Below are 24921 nucleotides of genomic sequence, written 5' to 3' on the forward strand. Positions count from 1 at the left end.
TGGACAGTTACATGTAGCACAGTAAAACTTGTGAGTTTTTAATTAATAACATAATTGTGATCCTTGTTTACTTTGGTAATCTCTGAATATGCATCCAAAGTAAGTAGCTCTTTTATTGATTAAACACAATTGCAAAATAGTAGATAAGTGAGTGAAAGTCAAAAGTTGTAATGATTTTTTGAGCTAGGTTATAAATCACCCCTGACTAGACTTATGTACACTAAAGTACTTTTTGAAATTCTGCTGGTAGAAAATGAATATAAAGTAGAGTTAGATAGTTTTAAGGCCTCTACTGAGATTTATTCTTTGACGGTTGACAGAATTACTCAGAAATTAGCATTTTGGTAAAACCTTTATTTGTTTAAGATGCCATTTAGCCAAAGAGACTGTCTGTACAAAAGGATTAACCTATTGACAATACCTTCTAAATCAAAACCCATTGAATAACAAGTATTGAACGTGTTTACTCTTTTAATGCACCACAATTCACTATGTAGCTGGCTTTCTTGAAAAGGTCAAAATGTATGAAGGGCTGAATTTCAGTAGGAAGGCATACAAAAGTTTGAAGCTGAATAGAATCAGGTTTGTTACATATAAGTAGAAAGTAAATTATGCAAATGTGGTTTATCTAAATAAATATCCCTCCCCCACAAAAAAATAAAGAAGAACATGTCTTTTAGACTATTTTATTTATTTGGCAAGATATTTGTTCACTGTCAAGCTTCTTACTTACCCTTTTAAATAAAATTACCATATACTGTTTGATAGACCTCAATAACTTTGTTGCTATTTTTGGAAACCAAGTTTTAAAATGTCACTATGTAAAAAGACTAATAGATCCTTTATTTATTGGACATTTCCAGCTATATTTTGATATTCATTATAGAGCAATACTACATTTTAACAGGTAGACGAAGAAAAATAAAGATTGATGAACTTGCAGAATTTGATTTTGGCTTTTTCCTGGACAACTCCTTTCCTTACCTGATTTCTGTTGCTCAGCTAAAACTGATAGTCAGTTTAGGTACAGACAAACATACATGTTTGTTATAGTACATTAAGACTATTGATACAGTACATACAAATAAATGTTTATGAAGACAGGTCACTTAGGCACATAGTGGACATTTTAAAACTAGGAACAGTGGGCAATTTTAAATTTCTATAACTGCTTCTGATACACAAAGACTGACTCTTCTCAGAAAAAAAGGCGTTTCAGGTGCTATAAACATCTCATTCCTGTGATGTTACAAAAAAAGGCCTTGTAGAGCTTTTCCCACACAGTGGTAAATGACATAGTGCTTACACAATAAGATCCAGATTTCCGTCTTTGGATAATAATTCCTTAAGACTTTATAAAAGTCAGACTCATTTTCCTCTCTTAATAGACTCAATCGTGAAACTATACTGTGGGTTGTATTATGTATCTAGTTAATGCAATTCTTCCTTCTTTAAGCTATTGGATGCCTCATTTGACTAGCACAGAGTGGATACGCTATTATATAAAATAAAAACAATAAAATAACAATAAAATTAAAGACAGTGAAGGTTATGTATCATATAATAGCCAAGTTGTATATACTGCCCATCACATATACAGAGTATTACTACTCCCATCAGTAAAGCCTGGATTTTGAATTATTTTCCAAGTGTGGAGATACACTTAGACTGAGCCTTCCTTTGTATACATAACTCATGATTTTGAACCAGTTAGTATGGAGGGTGAAGTCTGTAATACTGGAACAAGAATTTCTTTTAATGTGAAGGCAAATCAGCTCACATAGAGAAGAAATGCAGAATCTTTGTTTATTTGACACTACACTGGAGAAAGTTGAGCTAACTGTTTCAGACAATGATGATCAGGGACCAAAAACTCATCTTGTAGGCTTATATTTATATGTTTATATTTTAAAAACAAACTGCTTTTTCTATGTATGCCTTACCAATATTCTACAGACTTTTTTTGCATTTTAATCTTTTAAATGACATGACATCTTTTATAAATTATAAAATACTTATATGTGATTTTCTAATTATTAAATCAGTCTTTCACACTTCACACAATCATAAAACATCAGAATTATCAATTGAATATCAGTGTTAAACTGTATTTAAGATACGCAATAATACACCTACACACACAAAAACAAAAAAAAACAAAACAACAGTGTTTTAGGTTTTTTACCTGGTAAAATGGGCTAGTGGAGAACTGACTAATATAATTAGCTCTCAAATGTTCTAATGCATCCAACTCCAGCCAAGTGTTTTGTCCGCATTGTGACCTATTGTGCTTAAAGGGGTAATAAATATGAAATAATATCGTGCCCAAAGTTGTCCTTCTGTGGCTCATATTCTATAGAAGAATATGTAGCATTTCTTGCTACATTGTTGAAGTCAGTGGCAGTTTTGCTGACAAATCATCAGACAAACACCAGCAGCTTATAAGTCTCTGCTAGTATATCAAACATACATGAAATACACTGTCAGTAAAACTTTTGCAAAAAATAAAATATTCTTCACTTTAGCAATAAAGAAATAGGCATATGTCAGCTAAAAATTAGCAGTCAAATTCCTTTTGGCTGATTCATAATTACCTAATAGTTATTTTTATACGTTCATTTATCCATAAATATAATTTCTTAAATGAGATCATATGGGACAATAATCACAGTTCTCTTTTTATTTTGAGCATATAAATTTTCTGTTCATTTAGGCATTTTCTTATTATGGGCTGAGCGTGATCACTCACGCCTGTAATCCAAGCACTTTGGGAGGCCAAGGTGGGTGGATCACTTGATGTCAGGAGTCTGAGACCAGCCTGGGCAACATGGTGAAACTCTATCTCTACTAAAAATACAAAAATTAGCTGGGGGTGGTGGCCCATGCCTGTGGTCCCAGCTACTCAGGAGGCTGAGATGGGCGGATAACTTGAACCTAGAAGGCAGAGGTTGCAGTGAGCCAAGATCGCACCACTGCTGCAGCCTGGGTGACATGTTGAGATCCTGTCTCAGAAAAAAAAAAAAAGAAAAAAAAAAGATATTTTATTATGAATCACTAACCAATCTGTCACATTGATCTGGCTTATAATAGCTATGTAACTGCAAAAATGATATGAGAAAATATACTAAAATGCATGCAGTAGAAAATTTTAAAATTATTCTTTAAAATGCTAGAACATATAGATTTAATCATAAGTCCTCTCAGTCCTGTTAAAACACTAGAAATTGTCATATCAAAAATAAGAAAACTATGTGCCATAACACAAAATGTGTTGAACTACAGATGGTAGGTATTTCAAAGCAGAATGCTATAGTTACTGCCCATTAGTTTAGGAGAACTATCTTTATCATCTTCCCAACCAACACATTTATTTTAAAGTACAAAATTGATCTTACTTTTCAAGCTTAGAAGAAAAGGACTGGCGCGTGTGATTCCTTCAAGGTTATATTCTAAGACATAATCATATCTAAACAAATATTATCATCACAGTTATTTATAAGTATAAACTATAGAATTTGCCATTACACTCAAAACTATTTGTTGAATGACTTCTGTGATTATGGGTCCAAATTTTGGCTCACTTTTAAGAGTCAGTTACTTTAGAATCAGCTCTATAAATTATTTTCTTGGAGGTAAATAATCTCTTTATGATAAAATTACATAGAGATTTTAAATTTTAAATTATTCATAGGCTACCTGGTAATCTCCTGGCTCCAAGGTATAACATCCAAAAGGTGTGAAAAATGAATAAGAATTATTCTGTTATTAAATATCCAGTATGATATAAGCTACACACCAATTTTTCTAACATGGAAACCAAAAGGTATACAACATACTCAAAAGGAACATCATTTTTCTGTGACATGATAAAAAGGAAAGTTCACTGTGAGGCAGGGACCTCAGTCTTAGTCCTGTCCTACTTTGTGCAACTTCCCTGGGGGTTTTATACCAAATCACTTGGATCTTTATCCTAAGTGTAATTCAGAGACTCTGACCAGCATGCACTTTTAGAATGGATTGTTTCCATGTTAAATTTAATTAGACCTGAAAAGAAGGGCTCTTTGGATTACATGATATTCCATGTGATGTTCCATGCCTGATGTACATTAGATAAGTTTTGTTAGAAAAATACTCAAAGTATGACATTTTCCTTTTTTTCTCTTCCAAATTCATTTTAGCTTCAGGGGATACATGTGCAGGTTTGTAACATGGATAAATTGTGGGTCACTTGGATTTGGTGTACAAGACATTTTATTACCCAGGTAGTAAGCATAGCACCCAATAGATAGCTTTTTGAACCACATTTACCTCCCACCCTCTACCTTCAAGTAAGCCCCAGTATCTATTATTCTCCTTTTTGTGTTGATGTGTACTAAATGTTTAGCTCACACTTATAGGTGAGAACACATGATATATATTAGTCCATTTTCATATTGATATGAAGAAATATCTGAGACTGGGTAATTTATAAAGAAAAATAGGCTTATTGGACTCAGTTCCATATGGTTAAGGAGGCCTCACAGTCATGGCTCAGGGCAAAGGAGGAGCAAAGGCACATCTTACATGGTGGCATGCAAGAGAGAGTGTGCAGGGGAACTCACCTTTATGAAACCATCAGACCTCATGAGACTTATTTACTATTATGAGAACAGCATTGGAAAAACCTGCCCCCATGATTCAATTACCTCTAACTGGGTCTGTCCCATTACACGTGAAAATTATGGGAGCTACAATTCAAATGAGATTTGGGTGGGAAAATAGCCAAAGCATATCACACGGTATTTGGTTTTTCTGTTCCTGAGTTATATAGCCTCCAGCTCCATCAAAGTTGCTGCAAAAGACGTATTTTTTTTCTTTATTTTAACTTTTATTTAAGTTCAGGGTTAAATGTGCAGTTTGGTTATAGATAAACTTGTGTCATGGGGGTTTGTTGTATAGATTATTTCATCGCCCAGGTATTAAGCCTAGCACCCATTAGTTATTTTTCCTGACCGTCTCCCTCCTCTCACCATCCACTCTCTGATAGGCCCCAGTGTGTATTGTTCCCCTCTATGTGTCCATTTGTGCTCTTATGCTTTAATTCTCACTTATAAGTGAGAATATGAGGTACTTAGTTTTCTGTTCCTGTGTTAGTTTGATAAGGATAACGTCCTCTAGCTCCATCCATGTTCCTGCAAAGAACATGATCTCATCTTCTTCTATGCCTGCACAATATTCCATGATGTACATGCACCACATTTCCATTTTCCAGTTTACCACTGATGGGCATTTATTTAATTCCATGTCTTTGCTATTGTGCATAATGCTGCAATGAACATACACATGATTGTGTCCTTATGATAGAATGATTTATATTCCTTTGGGTATATATTTAGTAATGGAATTGCTGGGGGGCCAAGTGGTATTTCTGTCTTTAGATTTTTGAGGAATTGCCACCTGACTTCCAAAATGGTTGAACTAATTTACACTCTTACCAACAGTGCATGAGTGTTCCTTTTTCTCTATGACCTTGTCGTAATCAGTTGTTTTCTGACTTATAATAATAGGTATTCTTACTGGGGTGAGATGGTATCTCATTGTGGCTTAGATTTGAATTTAAAAGTAATGAAACTATCAACAAAGTAAACAGACAATCTACAGAGTGGAAGAAAATATTTGCAAATCTTATTCAACAAATGTCTAATATCTAAAATCTATAAGGAACTGAAACAAGTCAACAAGCACAAAAGTAAACAACCCTATTAAAAAATGTGCAAAGGTCGTGCGTTTATATATAACAAACCTACACATGCACCTCTGAACTTAATCATCAAAACTAATCATCACTAACAATCAGCAATGTTCAGCTTTTTTAAATATACTTTTTGGCCACAAGAATATGATTTCATTTTCTTTATGGTGATGTAGTATTCCATGGTGTGTATATATATATATATATCACAATTTCTTCATTCAATCTACTGCTGAAGGGCACTTAGGTTGATTCTATGTCTTTGCTATTGTGAAAAATGCTGGAATGAGCATATGCATATATGTGCCTTGGCAGTGAAACAATGTGTATTCCTTGGGGGATATACTCAGTAATGGGATTGCTGGGTTGAATGATAGTTCTTTTTTCGTTATCTGAGAAATCACCAAACTACTTTCCAGAGTGGTTGAACTAATTTGCATTCCCAAAAACAGTGTATAAGCATGTCCTTTTCTCATCAATATTGCTATCAGCTGTTATATTTTTACGTTTTACTAATAGCTATTCTGACTGGTGTGAGAAGGTATTTCACTGTGGTTTTGATTTGCATTTCTCTAATAATTAGTGATATTGAGCATTTTTTATATGCTTAATGGCTGCATGTATGTTTTATTTTGAGAAATGTCTGCTCATGTCCGTTGCCCATTTCTTAATGAGGTTGTTTCCTTTTTTGCTTGTTGACTTGTTTCAGTTCTTTATAGATTCTCAATATTAGACCTTTGTTGAATGAAGTTTGCAAAAATCCTCTTTTGCTATTTAGGTTGTTCATTTATTTTGTTGATAATTCCTTTGGCCGTGCAGAAAATATTTAGTTTAATTTGGTCCCACTTGTCAGTTATATTTTCAATTCCTTTCAGAGTTTTCATCATGAAATCTTTGCCTTTGGAGTCTTCATCATGAAATCTTTGTCAATGCCAATGTTGAGGATGGTATTCCCTAGGTTTTCTTCTAGGGTTTTTATAGTTTTAGGTTGTATGTTTAAGTATTTAATCAACCCTGAATTGATTTTTGTGGATAGTGAAAGGAAGGAGTTCAGTTTCAATCTTCTGCATGTGGCTGGCTAGTTATTAAAGCATCATTTATTAAATAGGGAGGCCTTTCCCCATTGTTTGCTATGGCTGACATTGCCAAAAACCAGATCGTTGTGGGCGTGTAGCTTTATTCCTGGGTTTGCTAACCTGTTCCATTGGTCTATGTATCTATTTGCACACTAGAACCAGGTAATTTTGGTTACTGTAGACTTCTAGTATACCGTGAAGTTGGGTAGCCTGATGCCTTTAGCTTTGTTTCTTTTGCTTAGGATTGCTTTGGTTATGTAGGCTCTTTTTTTTTGATTCTACATGAATTTTAGAATAGCATTTTATAGTACTGTGGAAAGCGACATTAGTAGTTTGATAAGAATTATGCTTAATCTGTAAATTGCTTTTGGCAATATGATAATTTTATGAATATTGATTCTTCCTATTCATAAGCAGGGACTGCTTTTCCATTTGTTTGTGTTATCTCTGATTTCTTTCAGCAGTGTTTTGTAATTCATGGAAAAGATCTTTCACCTCCCTTATTAGCTGTCTTCCTAGGCATTTTATTATTTTTGTGGCTATTGTGAATGAAGTTAAGTTCTTAATTTGGTTCTCAGCTTGGACATTCTTGATGTATAGATATGCTACTAATTTTCTTATATTCATTTTGTATCCTGAAACTTTACAGAAGTTGTTTCTCCGTCCTAGGAGCCTTTGCATGGAGACTATGGGGATTTCTTGATATAGAATCATATCATCTGTAAAGAGAGGATTTTACTTCCTCACTTTCTATTTGGATGTCTTTTATTTATTTCTCTTGTGTAGTTGCTCTGGCTAGGATATCCAATACTATGTTGCATAGAAGTGGTGAGAGTTGGCATCTTTGTTTTTTAATGGTCCTCAAGGGGAATGCTTCCAGCCTTTTCCCATTCAGTAGGTGGTTGTGCATTTTTTATTGATGGCTCTTATCATTTTGTGGTACATTCCTTCAATGCCTAGTTTGAGGAGGGTTTTTAACATGCAGGTATGTTGAATTTTATTGAATGCCTTTTCTGTATCTATTGAGATGATCATGTAGTTTTTGTGTGATGAATCATGCGTATTGATTTGTGTATGTTATACCATCCTTGCATCCCAGGGATAAAGCCTACTTGATTGTGATAGATTAGCTATTCAATATGCTGCTGAATTCAATTTGCTAGTGTTGTTTTTTTGAGAAATTTTACATCTAAATTCATTAAAAATATTGGCCTGAAGTTTTTCTTTTTCATTGTGTCTCTGCCAGATTTTGGTATCAAAGTGATGGTGGCTACATAGAATGAGGACTCAATTTTTTGAAATAGTTTCAATAGTATTGAAACCAGCTCTCCCTTTATACATTTGGTAGAATTTGGTTGTAAATCCATCCGGTTCAAATCTTTTACTGGTTAGTATGTTTTTATATTACTGATTTTATTTTAGAACTTGTTATTAGCCTGTTCATGGATATAATTTATTCCTTATATAATCTTGGGAAGTTTTATGTTTCCAGATTCATCCATTTTTTCCCTAGGTTTTCTAGTTTGCTTGCATAGAGGTATTTCATAATAGTATCTAGGGATGTTTTTATTTCTGTGGGGTTTGTGGTAATATCAGCTTTGTCATTTCTGCTTGTGCTTATTGAATCTTATTTTTTTCTTTATTAGTCTAGCCTGTGGTCTATCAATGTTATTATTCTTTAAACAACAAATTTTTGGTTTTATTGATCTTTTGTTTTGTGTCTCAGTTTTGTTCATTTCAGCTTGATTTTGTTTATTTCTTCTCCTCTTCTAGGTTTGGGGTTGATTTTCTCTGATTTTTCTAGTTTCCATGTGCATGATGTTAGGTTGTTAATTTGAATTCTTCCAACTTTTTTTATGTTAGTGGTTAGCACTATAAACTTCCCTCTTAATATTGCCTTAGCTGTGTCTCAGATATTTTGTTGTTTTATCTTTGTTTTCATTAGTTTCAAAGAATTTCTGGATTTCTGACTTAACTTCATTGCTTTATCAATAGTTATTCAAAATTATGTTTTTTAATTTCCATGCAATTGTATGGTTTTGAGATTTTTTTTTTGGTAGTGATTTGTATTTTTTTGCAATATTCTCTGAGAGTGTGCTTGGTATACTTTTGGGTTTGTTTTTTTTTTTTTGAGAATTGCTTTATGATTAATTGTGGGGTCAATTCTAGATTATTTCCCATGTGAAGATGAGATAAATGTATATTCTCTTGTTGCTGGATAGAACATTCTGTCAATCTCTGTTAGGTAAATATTGTCAAGTTTGGGTTCCAAATATCTGTGTTAATTTTCTTTCTCAATGATCTGCTGAACAGTGTCAGTGGGGCATTGAAGCCTCTCACTATTTTTGCATGATTATCTGAGTCTTTTCATAGGTCTCTCAGAATTTTTTAAAGTGACTCTGGGTGTGGCAGTGTTGGGTGCATATATATTTAAGATAGTTAAGGCTTCTTTTTGAATTGAAGTCTTTATCATTATGTAATTGTCTTCTTCGTTCTTTCTGAATGTTGTTGTTTTAAAGTCTGTTTTGCCTGAAATAAGAAGAGCAACCTCTGCTGTGTTTTTTGTTTTTTGTTTTTTCCATTTGAGTCTCTTGATTACAGCAAACAATTGAGTGTTGCGCTTTATCTATCTTGCCACTCTGTGTGGCTTTTAGCCTGTTTAAGTTCACGGTTAATATTGATATATAAGGAATTGATCCTTTTATCATGTTGTTAGCTGGTTTTTAAGTAGAATTGATTGAATAGTTACTTTATAGTGTCAGTGAGCTATGTATGCAGGTATTTTTGTGTGTGTGGTGGCAGGTAACAGTCTTTTGTTTCCTTGTTTATCACTCCTGTAAAGACATCTTTGAAGGCTGGTCCAGTGGTAATTAATTCACTTAACCTTCTCTTGCCTGATAAGAATAATTTTTCTCACGATGCTTAGTTTGACTTGATATAAAATTCTTTGAATTTTTTTTTAATTTTAGGATGTTGAATATGGGCCTACATTTCTTCTGACTTGTAAGGTTTCTGCTGAATGTATCTCTGTATACATGGCTTGACCCTTCTCTCTGGCTGCCTTTAATGTTTTTTTTTTTCTTCACATTAACATTGTGGAATTTGATGACTGTGTGCCTTGAGTATGATCATCTTGTATAGTATCTCACAGTCATTCTTCGAATTTTCCTAATATGCAGGTTGACCCCTCTAGCAAGGTCAGGGACATTTATGTGAACAGTATCCTGAAATATGTTTTCCAAGTTGCTTTCTTTTTCTCACTCTTTCTGAGATACCAGTGAGTTACAGGTTTTCTCTCCTGTATATTTATATATATATAAATTCATAATCCAATATTTCTTGAAGCTCTTTTTTTAATCCTTTTTTCTTTGTTTCTTTGACTAATTCAATTTGAAAAAGTGATCTTCAAGCTCTGAGGGTCTTTCTTCTGCTTGTTCTATTCTGATGTTAATACTTCTGATTGTATTATGAACTTATTGTAGTGAGTTTTTCAGCTCTAACAGATCAGCTTAGTTGTTTTTTTTTTTTTTTTTTTTTTTTTCCATAAAATGGCTATTTTATCGTTCAGCTCTTGTATTGTTTGACTGGATTTTTTTACATTCCTTGGATTGAGTTTCAACTTTCTCCTAAATCCTGGTGATCTTCATTGCCATCCAGATTCTGAATTGTGTATCTGTTATTTTGGCCATTTCAGTGAGTTTAAGAACCATTGCTAAAAAGCTAGTGCAGTTGTTTGGAGGTAAGAAGACACTCTGGCTTTGATAGTTTCCAGAGTTCTTACACTGTTTCTTTTTCATCTGGCTGATTTTTTTAAAAAAATATTTGAAGTTTCTATCATTTTTTTTGTTTCCTTTTATCCTCTTTGATGCCCTTGAGGGTTTTACCGTGGCATACGATAGGCTTAATCAACTGCGGTTCTTTCTGGAATATTTCAGGAGTTCAGGGTTCAGTTCAGCACTCCTGGACTGTATTTGGGGGCATGAGACTAGTCCCATGAATTTTTCCTGTGTCCCTTTGAGGTTAAGCACCTGCTTGCTGCACTGGAGGGGGCAAGATGTTTTTGATCTGCTTGCAACAATACTCTGATAGAGTGTGCCAGCATTAACACATTGGCAGGGCAGCAGCAGGGCAGTGGAGGGTCCCATACATGTGCATGTGCCAATGATGCAGCAACGGGAGGCTGTAGGCAATTGCATTCCGGTTGGGGAGGGGTCTGGGCAGGTGCACACTGGCAGGAGCCTGCCTGCAATAGCTCTCCAGCTGCCATTTGGGTCTGTGGCAAAAGAGACATGGTAGTGGCTGCTGGCCAGCTTCTGTGCTGTGGAGCAGAAGCCATACTGCAAGTAGGTGCAGCCAGGCAGGTACCCTGGGACAGGCCAGCAGACAGGGACTCACTCAAATCATTCAGGACCTGTCCCATAGGCAAGATATGTCTGCTCCGTCTGGCTGTGGCCGACAACAAATGCTAAAGTTACCTAGAGGAGCATCTGAACCTTGAGAGATGGTCACTTAAGGGAGTATCTGAGCCTTAGGTGATGGTTGCCCATGGCTGTGCTCCACTGCAGCCCTTACTGCATCACATCCTCTGGCCTCCGTGCAAGCTGGTATTCTGTCTCTACCAGCTCTTTATGCAGTTCTCCCTGCTAACTCAAATGTACCTGGAGATTCTGTGGTCTCCTACAGCTAGGATTCTGGAAGTACATTGTGAAAATGGGCCAATTCATGCCTATTTTACTCACCCCTTCCTCAAGAGTTGGTTGGAACCAGGAACAAGTCTTGGTGCTTCGCAACCATGTGCAGGGTATTCAGCTTCCTTTTCTTTCAGTCCAGGGTCTTTGTCGTCCCTCTGTCCACTCTCAATGCCTTATTTGTGAACATCTGTTTGGAAGTATGCCTGTCTTCTTGATGATCTGGTCCCTGAGTAGGAGAAGTTCTTCCTGTCTGCGTCAACAGCCATCTTGGCTCCCCTTCCATTGCCCACAGAAACCAGTATGAACTTTTCTACATTTTTCTGAGATCATTCCTGTGAAAATCAAACTAACCACCTAAAGTCGGTCCCAGCCTGAAGTTAAGGTAGAAGAAGATAATTTGCTTTCTTCTTGATATACTTTTATTCTGACATATTTGCCAAAGTGTTCACATAAAATATCCAAAAGTTCAATTTCAGGACATGAAAAAATCATCTTTTACCATAATAAATTAAGCAGACAGTGACTACCTGATATTTACTTGTCATAGCAAAGAATATGAAGAATAAATAAAATTTACTATTTGAAATATTCAACATCTATCTAAACATACCCAGAAAGAACTGACACACAAAGCATGATTAACATTTATACTCAGGTAAAAAGATAACTTTGACTTAAAAAGGAAATTCTAGCATTAGAACCTTCATTTGGATTTTTTACTCTGGTAGTAAAAATACGCAAAACACATTTTCACTCTTCTACCCACACCACCTTAGCACATCTCCATGCCATACTCCTAATTCTCTTCTAATACCACAATTTATGGAGTCGGTCTACCAAATTTTATAAAGACATAATAGATACTATGGGGTATTAAAATAAAATTCAATAGAAAATCTGATATGTTTGGAAGCTTGCAATACAATCAGTAGACACAATAAAACACAGATTTTTCTCTCTTTCTCTCTCTCTCACCCACACACACACACGAAAAAGATTCATAAGAATTGGCTACAGAGATGCAGACATGAGTCATATATGACACTATATCAACATTAAAGTATTCTGAGAAAATATTTGCAGGTAATCAACTGATCTAAATTTCTATTTTTTTTGTTTTTGTTCTTTCTTTGAGATGGAGTCTTGCTCTGTCACCCAGGCTGGAGTGCAGTGGCACAATCTCAGCTCACTGCAACCTCTGCCTCCCAGGTTCAACCTGTTCTCCTGCCTCAGCCTCCTGAGTAGCTGGGACTACAGGCATACACCACTACGCCTGGCTAATTTTTGTATTATTAGTAGAGACCAGGTTTCACCACATTAGCCAGGTTGGTCTTGAACTCCTGACCTCTTGATCCGCCTTGGTCTCCCAAAGTGCTGGGATTACAGGCATGAGCCACCATGCCTGGACCAACTGATCTAAATTTCTGCTGAAGTATTGCCATTAAGAAATGCCACCTGTGAGCTTACATGAGACCTAACATATATTGGTAACAGGTATTATTTTGTAAAACTATTGACTAATAGAAATGCAAATTGTGAAATTCTAATATTCTTGTGGAATTCAAACAGATTATTATTCACTAAAAGTCATTATTTACTGTAGTAAAAAATGTTGAAACAAGTAAATAATTTAAGTTGACAGGATGGAAGCAAGGCCTTAACTGATGAATTTGATAATTGGTTTTTCTACTTGGATCTTTGTCCACTCTGTCATGCATTTAAGTGCTGAGAGGTTATTGTTTTCATTGGGATGATTATAAGGTTTTATGAAGAGATTAAAAGTGTAGTGATTATTTTTAAACAAGGAAGACACTTGAAAAAATAGATATTATAATTGGTAGGAAAAAATGCTTCAGATGGGGAGTCCATTTGTAATGTATAAGAGATGAAAAGTAGTTTCATTTTATACAGATAATAAGAGCAAACTGATTCTAAAACAGTAATATTGAATATGTAGTATTTAAAATATTTTGCTTTAACTACATAATCGTTGCACACTCATTTTGATAATGAAAACCACACAGCTAAACACAATGAAAGAGAAGCATAATGGTTTCTTCTCATTCCTATCTACCTCACCGCCACTGTTCCAAGGTAACCAATGCTAATGCATTTTGTACGGCCTCTAACTTTTGTCCTATGACAAAATACATATACACATTTTTAGTTTGTTTTTTAATACAGTCAGACTATGTTATTTTGATACTTCCTTTTTTTTTTTTACTCAAGATATACTAGATATCACTTAAGAAAATTATTACAAATATAGCTAAATCCATAGAATGGATATACTATGTGCCCTTTTAATGTTATCACATTCTCTGGAAGAGTGTTAGGATGATTTAAGGTGGTGGTAGAGGTTAATGTAGAATCTGGTTGAGAAACTTTAATGTTAGCAAAATAGATGGTGGCTTTGCCACCAAAAATGCATCAGATGACAATAGATCCTTCAAGGTGATATTTGGCTTGTCACTGGTACTTCTGGTGTGGCAACATAGAAGTGACCATAGTCTATGGTGTTTCCCCAACTAATTGTTGGCAAGATAGAGATTGCTATTTTTTATTTGAAACTAAAATTCTAAGGTGATATTGTAAGAAAATGTATGAAGACTTTAAATGATGTGAAAATTGAATGGTTCAAATGGTCATAAAATATGAAAGAATTTCTATGAGACAGAAAAATATCAAATAATGACATGATTTACTGAAAGAGTATCTGAGATTGAACATGCAATTCAAATCACTGAGGCTTAAAGATTCATGAATTACAGGAACATAATTTGGAAAAGAGAATGGAAAGCTTTGGAAAGGGGCTCATCCAATATGAATGCTATATAGTTTACAATTGATCTAATGTTACTCTAAAAACTTCTGCTAAATGAAATACTTTTTAGAAATTAAAGCTGATACAAAGAGTGAAAGTGATTATGTGATTACAAATGATATAACATTCTTATCTTTGATTTCTGAATGAATAGCAACCGATTATACCTGTGGATTTTACTTTTTTAAAAAATATATACTTTATTGCATTTTAGGTTTTGGGGTTTTACTTTTAATAATAGTAATACCACTTTGTAATATTGGAATGGGCATCTAGTTCAACCATATGTAATTTCACATGAAATTTGAATACTAAAAATAATAATAATCACCAACTGATTTTACCAATACAATGGAAAGCAAAGAAATATGCCTTTAACTCTTTGGTATAGCACATTGTCTTTACTAGTCGAACAGATTTAAAGCTTTCTAACTTATTATTGGCAAACCAACTAAAAAATATTATGAGATCACAGTATTTAACTTCTCCATTGCCAGCAATAATACCCTACATATCATTTTATTGTAAACAAACCACAAAACTCACAAATCCATGGAAAAATTATAAAAACAATTCAACTTTTATGAAGATAGGAAAATCACAACTCCTGTAATAAAGAGTAAAAATTACAAAAAATTGAATTCTTTATTGATTCTATGAAGATCAAGCAGGAAAAATTATGACTATTTCGACGTCACTTTAATTATACATTCACCCAACCCAACAAGTAATGAATCACTGTTAGTTTCTGTGAAAGATTTTAAAAAGTTTTCTTGCCTTCAAGAAGTTACAGATTAGTATGCAAAAAATACATCAGAAAGCATGCAATAAGTAAAATACAGTATAGAATGCAAGCACCATCAAAGCAGAGGATCAAATGAATTCCCAAGAGGAGGAACATAGTGATGGCAGCAGCAGCAGCTCATGTGGAGTGGTTGCTGTAAAGTTACTGGCTGCAGTGGGGAGGTGTGGCTGGGGCTGTGCCCTCCACAGAGCAGGCAGGAGCTCCACCCTCCTACTGGGTATCTACCAAAGAAAAAGAAGTGATTATATGAAAAAAACACATGCACACACATGTTTATAGCAACATAATTCATAATTGCAAAGATATGCAACCAATTTAAGTGCCCATCAGCCAACAGATGGATAAAGAAAAAGTGGTATGTATTCACCATGGAATACTACTCAGCCACCAAAAGTGATAAGATGGTGTCTTTTGCAGCAACTTGGAGGGAGCTGCAGGCCATTATTCTGAGTGAAGTAACTCTGGAATGGAGAACCAAATATTATATGTTCTCACTTACAACTGAGATCTAAGCTATGAGGATGCAAAGGAGTAATAATGATATAATAAACTTCAGGGACTCTGGGGAAGGGTGGAAAGAAGTGAGTGATAGAAGGCCACCCACTGGGTACAGTGTACACTGCTCAGGTGACGTGTGCACCAAAATCTTAGAAATCACCACTAAGGAAATTATTCATGTAACCAAAACCCACCTGTGTCACAAAACTATTTAAATAAAAATAAATTTTTTTAAAAAAATAGGAAAACAACTTTTGAATTTAAGTAGCCAATTGTTTTTTAAGTAAGTCCTTTGAAATATGGCTTAAGGCTAAATTACTTTTAAAAACAAATGTATGTAGCATTGGTTATATATGTCAAAAACATGAAAGTTGGTGAATAAAAAAATAATGCAATTAGGAAAGCAAGATGGATGACTAGACACAGCCAGGTAGAACAGCTGCCACTGAAGGACCCAGATGACTGGCACACTCCTGACAGATATTCAGAGGGAAGATACTGAGAGGGTTCAGAGGAAAGACACAGAAGCTGAGCTGAAGTGGGAGGAAGCTGGGAACCCTGCATGGGGCTACCATGCACTGGGACTCATTCTTGGCCTCCAGTGACTCTGAGGGAATAGGTGAGTTTAACTGGCAAGGAGAAACTCACTTTTATTATTGGCCTCTAGGATCCCCACAGGAGGCAACCCTTCCACCACCACCAACGTTCTAGTAGGCAGGGAAGTAGTGGGGCAGCAAGCCAGCTAATATAAAGCCCAGAGGGATTGGTGTAGGAGCATCTGTAGTGAAGCATGGTGGGGACAACCATCCCCCAAGGTTCAATTTGCTCCCATGGGAGACTTTGGCTCTAGGAGAATTGTCAGACCTGAACTCTGCAGGATGGTCTTGCCCATCTTCAGGGAAGGTCTGAACTGAGCATTTTTTGGTCTGCTGTTCACTCTGGGTCCCCAGCCTGAACATGCCTGCTTGCAGGGCAGCCTCAAGTGCCTTGGGAGCCTGTGTCATAGCTTCTGCACTGACAGACTGACTGATCAGAGGAGGGCTCCAGTGGAACTGCACCCACAGCCATACAGAAGCTCACTTGCTCCCTTCCCACACACCAGCTTCCCTTGGGCCCATGGAAACCCTTCAAATCACTTTGATGACATGTGTGTGCACAGGTGGTTTATGCTTTCTTTGTCACTACAGTGTGCATGTGTCAGTGCACCTTGCTGTGCCACTGCTGTGACAGAAGTACAGCCTACCCTCCTCCCACTGCCAACTGCTATTGCAGTCAGAGCCTTGGTGGGCACAGAGCCAGCCAGCCTCACTCCACCAGTGTCCTTCCCTTGCCACCTATTTTCTGGTCACTGGTATAGAAATGCACAGTTCACCAGGTTTCAGAGCTCATAGTCCTAGCAGCTGTGGAAGAAGATATGCAGTTTCTAGAGGTACAGAGCTTTTGGCAGAAATATTTAACTAAGCCATGGAGTTTTCAATATGTGAAGATTACCAACCAATCTGCAACTAAGCACATGTTTAAATTCTACTACCAGTATATTCTCAACAAATTATTTGAAGATATATCACATGTAACTGACAGATTTACATGTGTAGCATTTAGGAATAGGAAAACAATGGTATCCAAGAACTTATAGATATTTTCCTATATAATTTGTGCCCAAAGTTTACAAATCTGGTCAGATAGATTCTGAAATATGGCAGCACAGCTATCCCCCTTCTGCAACAGTGTGTCTTTACCACTTCAAGTCAAATTGAATATCTGCCCAGGTTTGATGATAATTTAAGCAACAATTTTTTCACACTCTTTCTTGAGCCATATACCATTTATATCATTAAAACCTGGTGCCATGAAAACTAACATTGTATTTTTACCATTGCCAAAAAATAGAATTGTAATTTTTTTCTACACATTTATAGAAAATGTGGAAGTTCTGGAAAGATGGTCAATGAACTGCTAACTAGAAATTATAATCTTCCCTCAGATATCAACTAAAATGATCAAATAAAGCAACATAGTAAACATCATTCCTGAACTGAACACGATGGAGTCTGAAATCCATGTTTGCAGTAGGGACAAAACCTAGAAAGCTCCATGAAAATACCTATATTTTTGACTCAAAAAGTAGTAAAGAGAACAACTAATAGAGAGAGTGCCATATGCTGCTGTTTGTGTTACTTCGATTCATTATTTTAATCCAACCCCCAGGCAATCTCATAGAGGTGGCAAGAGAGACGCAGTGGAAAACCACAGGGTTCAAAACTGAGAGGGAAAGCCATTCTATTAAAATATCCTATTTTTCTCTTATTGGTCTCTACTGTTTGACCCTGGAAGTGGGCAGCATTGTGAAGTGTGTGGCCCAGTGGGGTAAATAAAGCCCCAATTTTTTGGATGCAGGACCCAAATGGGGAGCCTCAGGAACCCATTACATGCCAAGAATATTACAGAGAGGGAGAAACATGGAAAAGTGACCCCATAAAAATATTCATCAAATCCCGGGCACATCCCTGAGTGGCACATTAACTAGATCCCACTCAGAATATCAAATACTTTGAGACTTTAAGCAACAAATAAAACACAACCCATGTCCCAGACTGACCACTAAGTAGCTCACACATGAGACACATCCAAATAAATGGAAGAAGCTTGACAAATTCCAAGCCATGTCAAATTAAAAGAGGCTTATCCTAGACATATTATAATTAGACTGCTGAAAATAAGCAAAAAATATCTTGGAAGAAGTCAGACAAAACAGATCTGAATTGTGTTTCCCAAAAATCTACATGTTAAAATACTAATCTCTACTTCCTCAGAATGTGAATGTGTTTGGACAGAGATTCCTTAAACAGGTAATTCAATTAAAATGTGATCATTACATAGGGCTTTATTCCAGTATGAGTGGTGACCTTATGAGAAGAAGAGATATGGACACAGACACATACAGAGAAAAGACATGTGAAAATACAGGAAGAAGATGACTGTATTAGGCTGTTTTTGCAATTATATAAAGAAATACCTGAGTCTGGGTAATTTATTTAAAAAGAGATATAATTTGCTTAAGGTTCTGCAGGCTTTACAGGAAGTATTGTGCTTGCATCTGCTTGGCTTCTTGGGAGGCCTCAGGAAGCTTACAATTATGGTGGAAAATAAAAGACAAACAGGCATATCACATGACAAGAGAAAGAGCAAGAGAAAGAATGGAAAGGGAAGGTGCCATGTGCTTTTAAATAACCAGATCTCATGAGAAGTCACTCAGTATTGTAAGGACAGCACCAAGCCATGAGGGATCCATCCCTATGACTGACCTGGACACCTCCATCACATTCTACTTTCAACACTTAAGATTACATCTCAACTTGAGATTTGGAGCAAATATCCAAGCTAAATCAATGACCAATAAGCCAAAGAGATCTCAGAAGAATTTAACGCTGCCAACACTTTGATCTCAGACTGTGAAAAAATTAATTTCTATTGTTTAATCCACCAAATCTAGGTATTTTCTTATGATGAATGATAATTTTAATAACTGTGGATTTCTTGTCAGAAACATGGACACCAAAGAAAAGGGGCATACAGTTTTTCAAACTGCTAGAAGAAAAAGTGCTTTCAGATAGAATTTCATCTTTCAGGAATGAAGAAATACTAAGAAAAAGAAAACATAGAAAAATTCATTATCAGAAGCTTCTCTCTAGAGGATTTGCTATCAAAATATCTTCAGGCCAAAAGGAAATGATACCAAATAAAACTTTGGAAAATAAGGAATGAAGGAAGAGCAATAGAAATTGTAAATGTGAAGGTAAATGTAATAGAGTACTTTTGATCTTCTTGAGTTTTAAAAAAATACATTTGATATTTGCAAGAAAATATACAATATTTCTGATGGTGTTTTTTATACATGTAGAAAAAATAAGTAAAGTGAAATATATTGAGGAAGAGTAAAATAACCTGTTTGATAAGATTTCTGTATTCTGATAGAAGTACTAAAATGTTAATTCTAAATAGCAGAAAGGTAACTATGTACATTTTACTCTCTAGAACAATGACTAAAAAGCTATATGGTCAAAATTATAATTGATAAATTTTAAAAAATACTAAAAGTATTCAAATAACCCAAAAGACAGCAGGACAGGGAAAAAAGAGGAAGGAAAAACAGAGGAACCAAATAGAAAAAAAACTGTAAAATGATAGCATGTCAATAATAACATTATGTTTCTCAAAGAGCTAAACATGGTTTCCAAATAACCATGCAATTTCATACTTGGGTATGTGCTGAAGACAATTGAAACCAGGTGTTCAGACAACAACTTGTACATAAATGTCCACAGCAACATTATACATATTAGCCTAAAAGTAGAAACAACCCAAATGTCCATCATATAATGAATGAATAAATAATGTATGGTGTATCCATACAGTGGAACACTATTCAGCAATACAAAGGAATAAAGTACTGATATACGTTAAAACATAATGAACTTTGAAATCATTATGCTATTAGAATCCAGTCACAAAAGCTTATATGCTATATGATACCATGTATGTAACTTTTCAAAATAGTCAAATCTATAATGACAGAAAGGAGATGAATGGTTCCCTAACACTGAAGGGATTGAGAGAAATTGAAGAAGTCACTACTAAAGGTACAGAATTCCTTTTTGAGTTTACAAAAGTGATCTAAAATTGATTGTGGATGTTGCCATACAATTTATTAAATATACTAAAAACCATTGACTTTTCTATCTTAAAAGGCATAATTAGGTGGTACAAAAATATATAACTAAGAAAATCACTTTAAAGTAAATCCATCAATTAAAATATGGAGGTCGTTAGGATAATTGAAAAAAAGTACAGCCTAATTCTATACCATCTATAAGAAACTCACTTCAAATATAATGATATACATAGGTTGAAAGTAAATGGATGGAAAAGACAGACTAAGTAAACACCAAAAAATAGAAATCAGGAGTGGCTATGTTAGTATTGGACAAAGTAGAATTTGGCAGAAATAAAATTTTCTGGGGCAAATAATAACATTATATAATAAGAATATGGTGAACTCACAAAGACACAAAAGTTTTAAATATGTATATTCAACAACACACATTTAAACTAAATGGAGCAAAAACATACAGAACTTAAAAGTGTAATGAACAGTCACAATTATTGTTAAAGATATCAATAGTCTCCTCAAACTAATAGATGGACTGGTAGACAGAAAATCAGCAATTATATAGAAGATTGAATAACAGCATCTTCAAATGGAATCACATTGATATCTCTTGAACATTCCAGAAAATACAGCAGAATACACAGTTTTTTCAAGTGCATATGTAACATTCAGCAAGATATATCATATTCTTGGCCATTAAACAAATCACAAGATATAAAATAATCAAAATGATACATACTATTTTCTTTGGTAATAATGGAACTAAAATAGAAATGAATAGCATGAAAACAACAGTATCTTTAAACACTTGGAAATTTAAAAACACACTTCTAAATAATGCTAGGTCAAAGAAAGAGTCACAAGAAAAATGTAAGTATCATTTTCATCTGAACAAAATTGAAAATGCAGTGTATAAAAATTTGCAGGATGCTGCCAAAACAGTGCTTCCAGGGAAATTAATAGCATTAATTATTTTTATTAGAAAGAAGATTGGCCTTAATTAATCTAAAGTCCTATCCCAAGAAACTTCAAAAATAAGAGAAAAATAATTACAAAGCAAACGGAAGGAAGGGAGTTATGAAGAGAAAAGCAAAAAACAACAAAAGTGAAAACAGAGAAACAATAGAAATTGAAACTAATAGCTGGTACTTTGAAAAGATCAATAAATTCGATAAACCTCTGACAATATTGACAATGAATAAAAAAGAGAGATCATGCATTATTAATATCAGAAATGAGAGGGATTATCACTACATACCCCACAACTATTAATAAAAGTAATAATAAAATACTATGAATAGATCTATGTATACGATTTTACTGAGGCCAGCTCAGTCATAGAGACCCCAACCCAGGTGGCGCTGAATCAAACTATACTACAATGCTACAGTAATCACAACAGCATGGTACTGGTACCAAAACAGAGATATAGACCAATGGAACAAAACAGAGGCCTTGGAAGTAATGCCACATATCTACAACCATCTGATATTTGAGAGACCTGACTAAAACAAGCAATGGGGAAAGGATTCTCTGTTTAATAAATGGTGTTGGAAAAACTGGCTAGCCATGTGCAGAAAGCAAAAACTGGACCCCTTCCTTACACCTTATACAAAAATTAACTCCAGACAGATTAAACATTTAAGCATAAGACCTAACACCATAAGAAAACCCTAGAAGAAAACCTAGGCAATACCATTCAGGACATATGCATAGGCAAGGACTTCATGACTAAAACATCAAAAGCAATGGCAACAAAAGCCCAAATAGACAAATAGGATCTAATTAAACTTAAGAGCTTCTGCCCAGCAAAAGAAACAATCATTAGAGTGAACCAGCAACCAACAGAATGGGAAAAAATTTTGCAATCTACCCATCTGACAATGGTCTAATATCCAGAATCTACAAAGAACTTAAACAAATTTAGAAGAAGAAAAACAAACAACTCCATCAAAAAGTGGGCAAAGGATGTGAACAGACAATTTTCAAAAGAAGACATTTATGTGGCCAACAAACATATGAAAAAATGCTCAATATCACTGGTCATTAGAGAAATACAAATCAAAACCACATTGAGATAACTTCTCACACCAGTTAGAATGGTGATCATTAAAAATCTGGAGTCAACAGATGGTGGAGAGGATGTGGAGAAATAGGAACGCTTTTACACAGTTGGTGGGAGTGTAAATTAGTTCAACCATTGTGGAAGACGGTCTGGTGATTCCTCAAGGATCTAGAAATAGAAATACCATTTGACCCAGCAATCCCATTACTGGGTATGTACCCAAAGGATTATAAATCATTCTATTATAAAGACACATGCACACGTATGTTCATTGTGGCACTCTTTACAGTAGCAAAGACTTGGAACCATCCCAAATGCCCATCAAGGATAGACTGGATAAAGAAAATGTGGCACATATATACCATGGAATACTGTGCAGCCATAAAAAAGGATGAGTTCATGTCCTTTGCAGGGACATGGATGAATCTGGAAACCATCATTCTCAGCAAACTAACACAAGAACCCAAGACCAAACGCCACATGTTCTCGCTTATAAGTGGGTATTGAACAATGAGAACACATGGACACAGGCAGGGGAACAGTACACAACGGGGCCTGTTGGGAGGTGGGAGAGCTAGGGGAGGGATATCAGGGGGTGGGAGGATTGGGGAGGGATAACATTAGGAGAAATATCTAATGTAGATGACAGGGGGATGGATGCAGCACACCACCATGGCATGTGTATACCTGTGTTAACAGTCCTACATAATCTGCACATGTACCCCAGAACTTAAAGTATAATTAAAAAAAAATGAATTAAGAAACAAACAAAAAGATAGCATGCAATGTGGGACCAGGGCGTGAACAGCCTTCAGAGCTGAGAACCTGGAGCAGACTCTGACCCACGTATTTATTTTCTCTGAACAGGAGAATACTAATAACAAGCAGGTGTTTCATGTTTTCTCATAGAACAAAGATAAACTAGGTAGGCAGCTGGTGCCTGCTTACCACTGATCAAAGTCAAATCAGAAAGCATTCTCCATGAGGGAGCCACGGGGGCAGGATCACATATCCCGTGCTTAAAGAACTAGTTTAGTGTATGATATACATATACTGTTTACTACTTTAGAACGCCCAAAGCAGTTTTCCACTTGGGGGGCTGCCCCGGTTTTCCTTGTCCTCATTCTCAGTAAACAATATAATCCATCACATGTCAGAACTTGTCCCAGAATGATATAGTTATTTTAGAGAACATAGCGTAATTCCTCAAAAACAATAAAATATCAAAACTTGACCAATATTAAATAAGTAATCTGACTAGCCCTATAACCATCATTAAAGCAAGTAAATTTATAATTGCAAACATTCTGGTAATAAAGTTCCCAGGCCCAGGTGTTTTTACTAGACAGTACAAGGGGGAGAAATACTACAAATATTTATTATGTATAAAGACACAAAAATATTATAATAGCAAACCAAGTTCAACAATATATATGAACACATAATGTGCCATGTCCAAGTGAGATTTTCACTGGGATGCTGGGCTTTTTCAATATTTGAAATTCAATTAATGTAATCAATCATATTAACAGACTAAAGATAAAAAATGCATTAACCACCATTATTGCATGAAATATAGATAAAATTCAACACATTTATGGATATTAATTATTAACCTAAACAATATACATAAATCTTACTGAACCTAATGCTTACTGAAAGAGTGAATGCTTTTCCCCACTTTTGAGAAGGTAAGTATGGCCATTCTCACCAGCCTTAGTCAACATTTTATTGGAGGTGCATATGTTAACACTTTTAAAAAATACCACTAAACTGAAAAAAATTAACTCTCTTGATTGATAAGCACTGAAATTTAAAATGACACAAGGAATACATTAATACTTTAGGAAATATGGTAAAAGTAATTTAAACAGACATAAATGAGATAAAATTACCCACCGAATTGATTGTGAGAGGCTAAAGGTAGGAAAAGAAGCAGACAAAGCTACACTGTACAAATCTAAATAAACTCTTAGTAACTAAGAGTTAATAATTAAAAATGGATAAAAGACCTGAATAGAAATGCCCCCCAAAAGACATACAACAGGCATATGAGAAAATGCTCAACATTACTAATCATCATGGAAATGCAAATTAAAACAACAATGAGATATACCATCACACCTGTATAAATGTTTTATTTAAAAAGATAATGTTGGTGAGCATGTGGAGAAAGTGGAATGTTTTTACACTGTTGGTGGGAATGTAAATTAGTACAATCTTTATAGAAAACAGTATGATGCTTCCTCAAAAAATTAAATATATTTACTATGTAATTATCCAACTATTGTGTATATATCCAAAGGAAATAAAATCAGTATGTCAAATAGATATCTGGACTCTCACATTCATTGTAGCACTATAGCAAAGATATGGAATCAGTCTAAGTGTTCATCAATGGATGAATGAATAAGGAAAATGAGATATTTGTGTATTAATTCATTTGCACTCTGCTGATAAAGACATACCTGAGTTTGGGCAATTTATAAAAGAAAGAGATTTATTTGACTTACAGTTCCACATGGCTGGAGAGGCCTCACAAACATGGCAGAAGGCAAGGAG

The sequence above is a fragment of the Sapajus apella genome, unplaced genomic scaffold (genome assembly GCF_009761245.1).
Source record: "Sapajus apella isolate SASKATOON/1434 unplaced genomic scaffold, GSC_monkey_1.0 scaffold176, whole genome shotgun sequence".
NCBI classification, from domain to species: domain Eukaryota; kingdom Metazoa; phylum Chordata; class Mammalia; order Primates; family Cebidae; genus Sapajus; species Sapajus apella.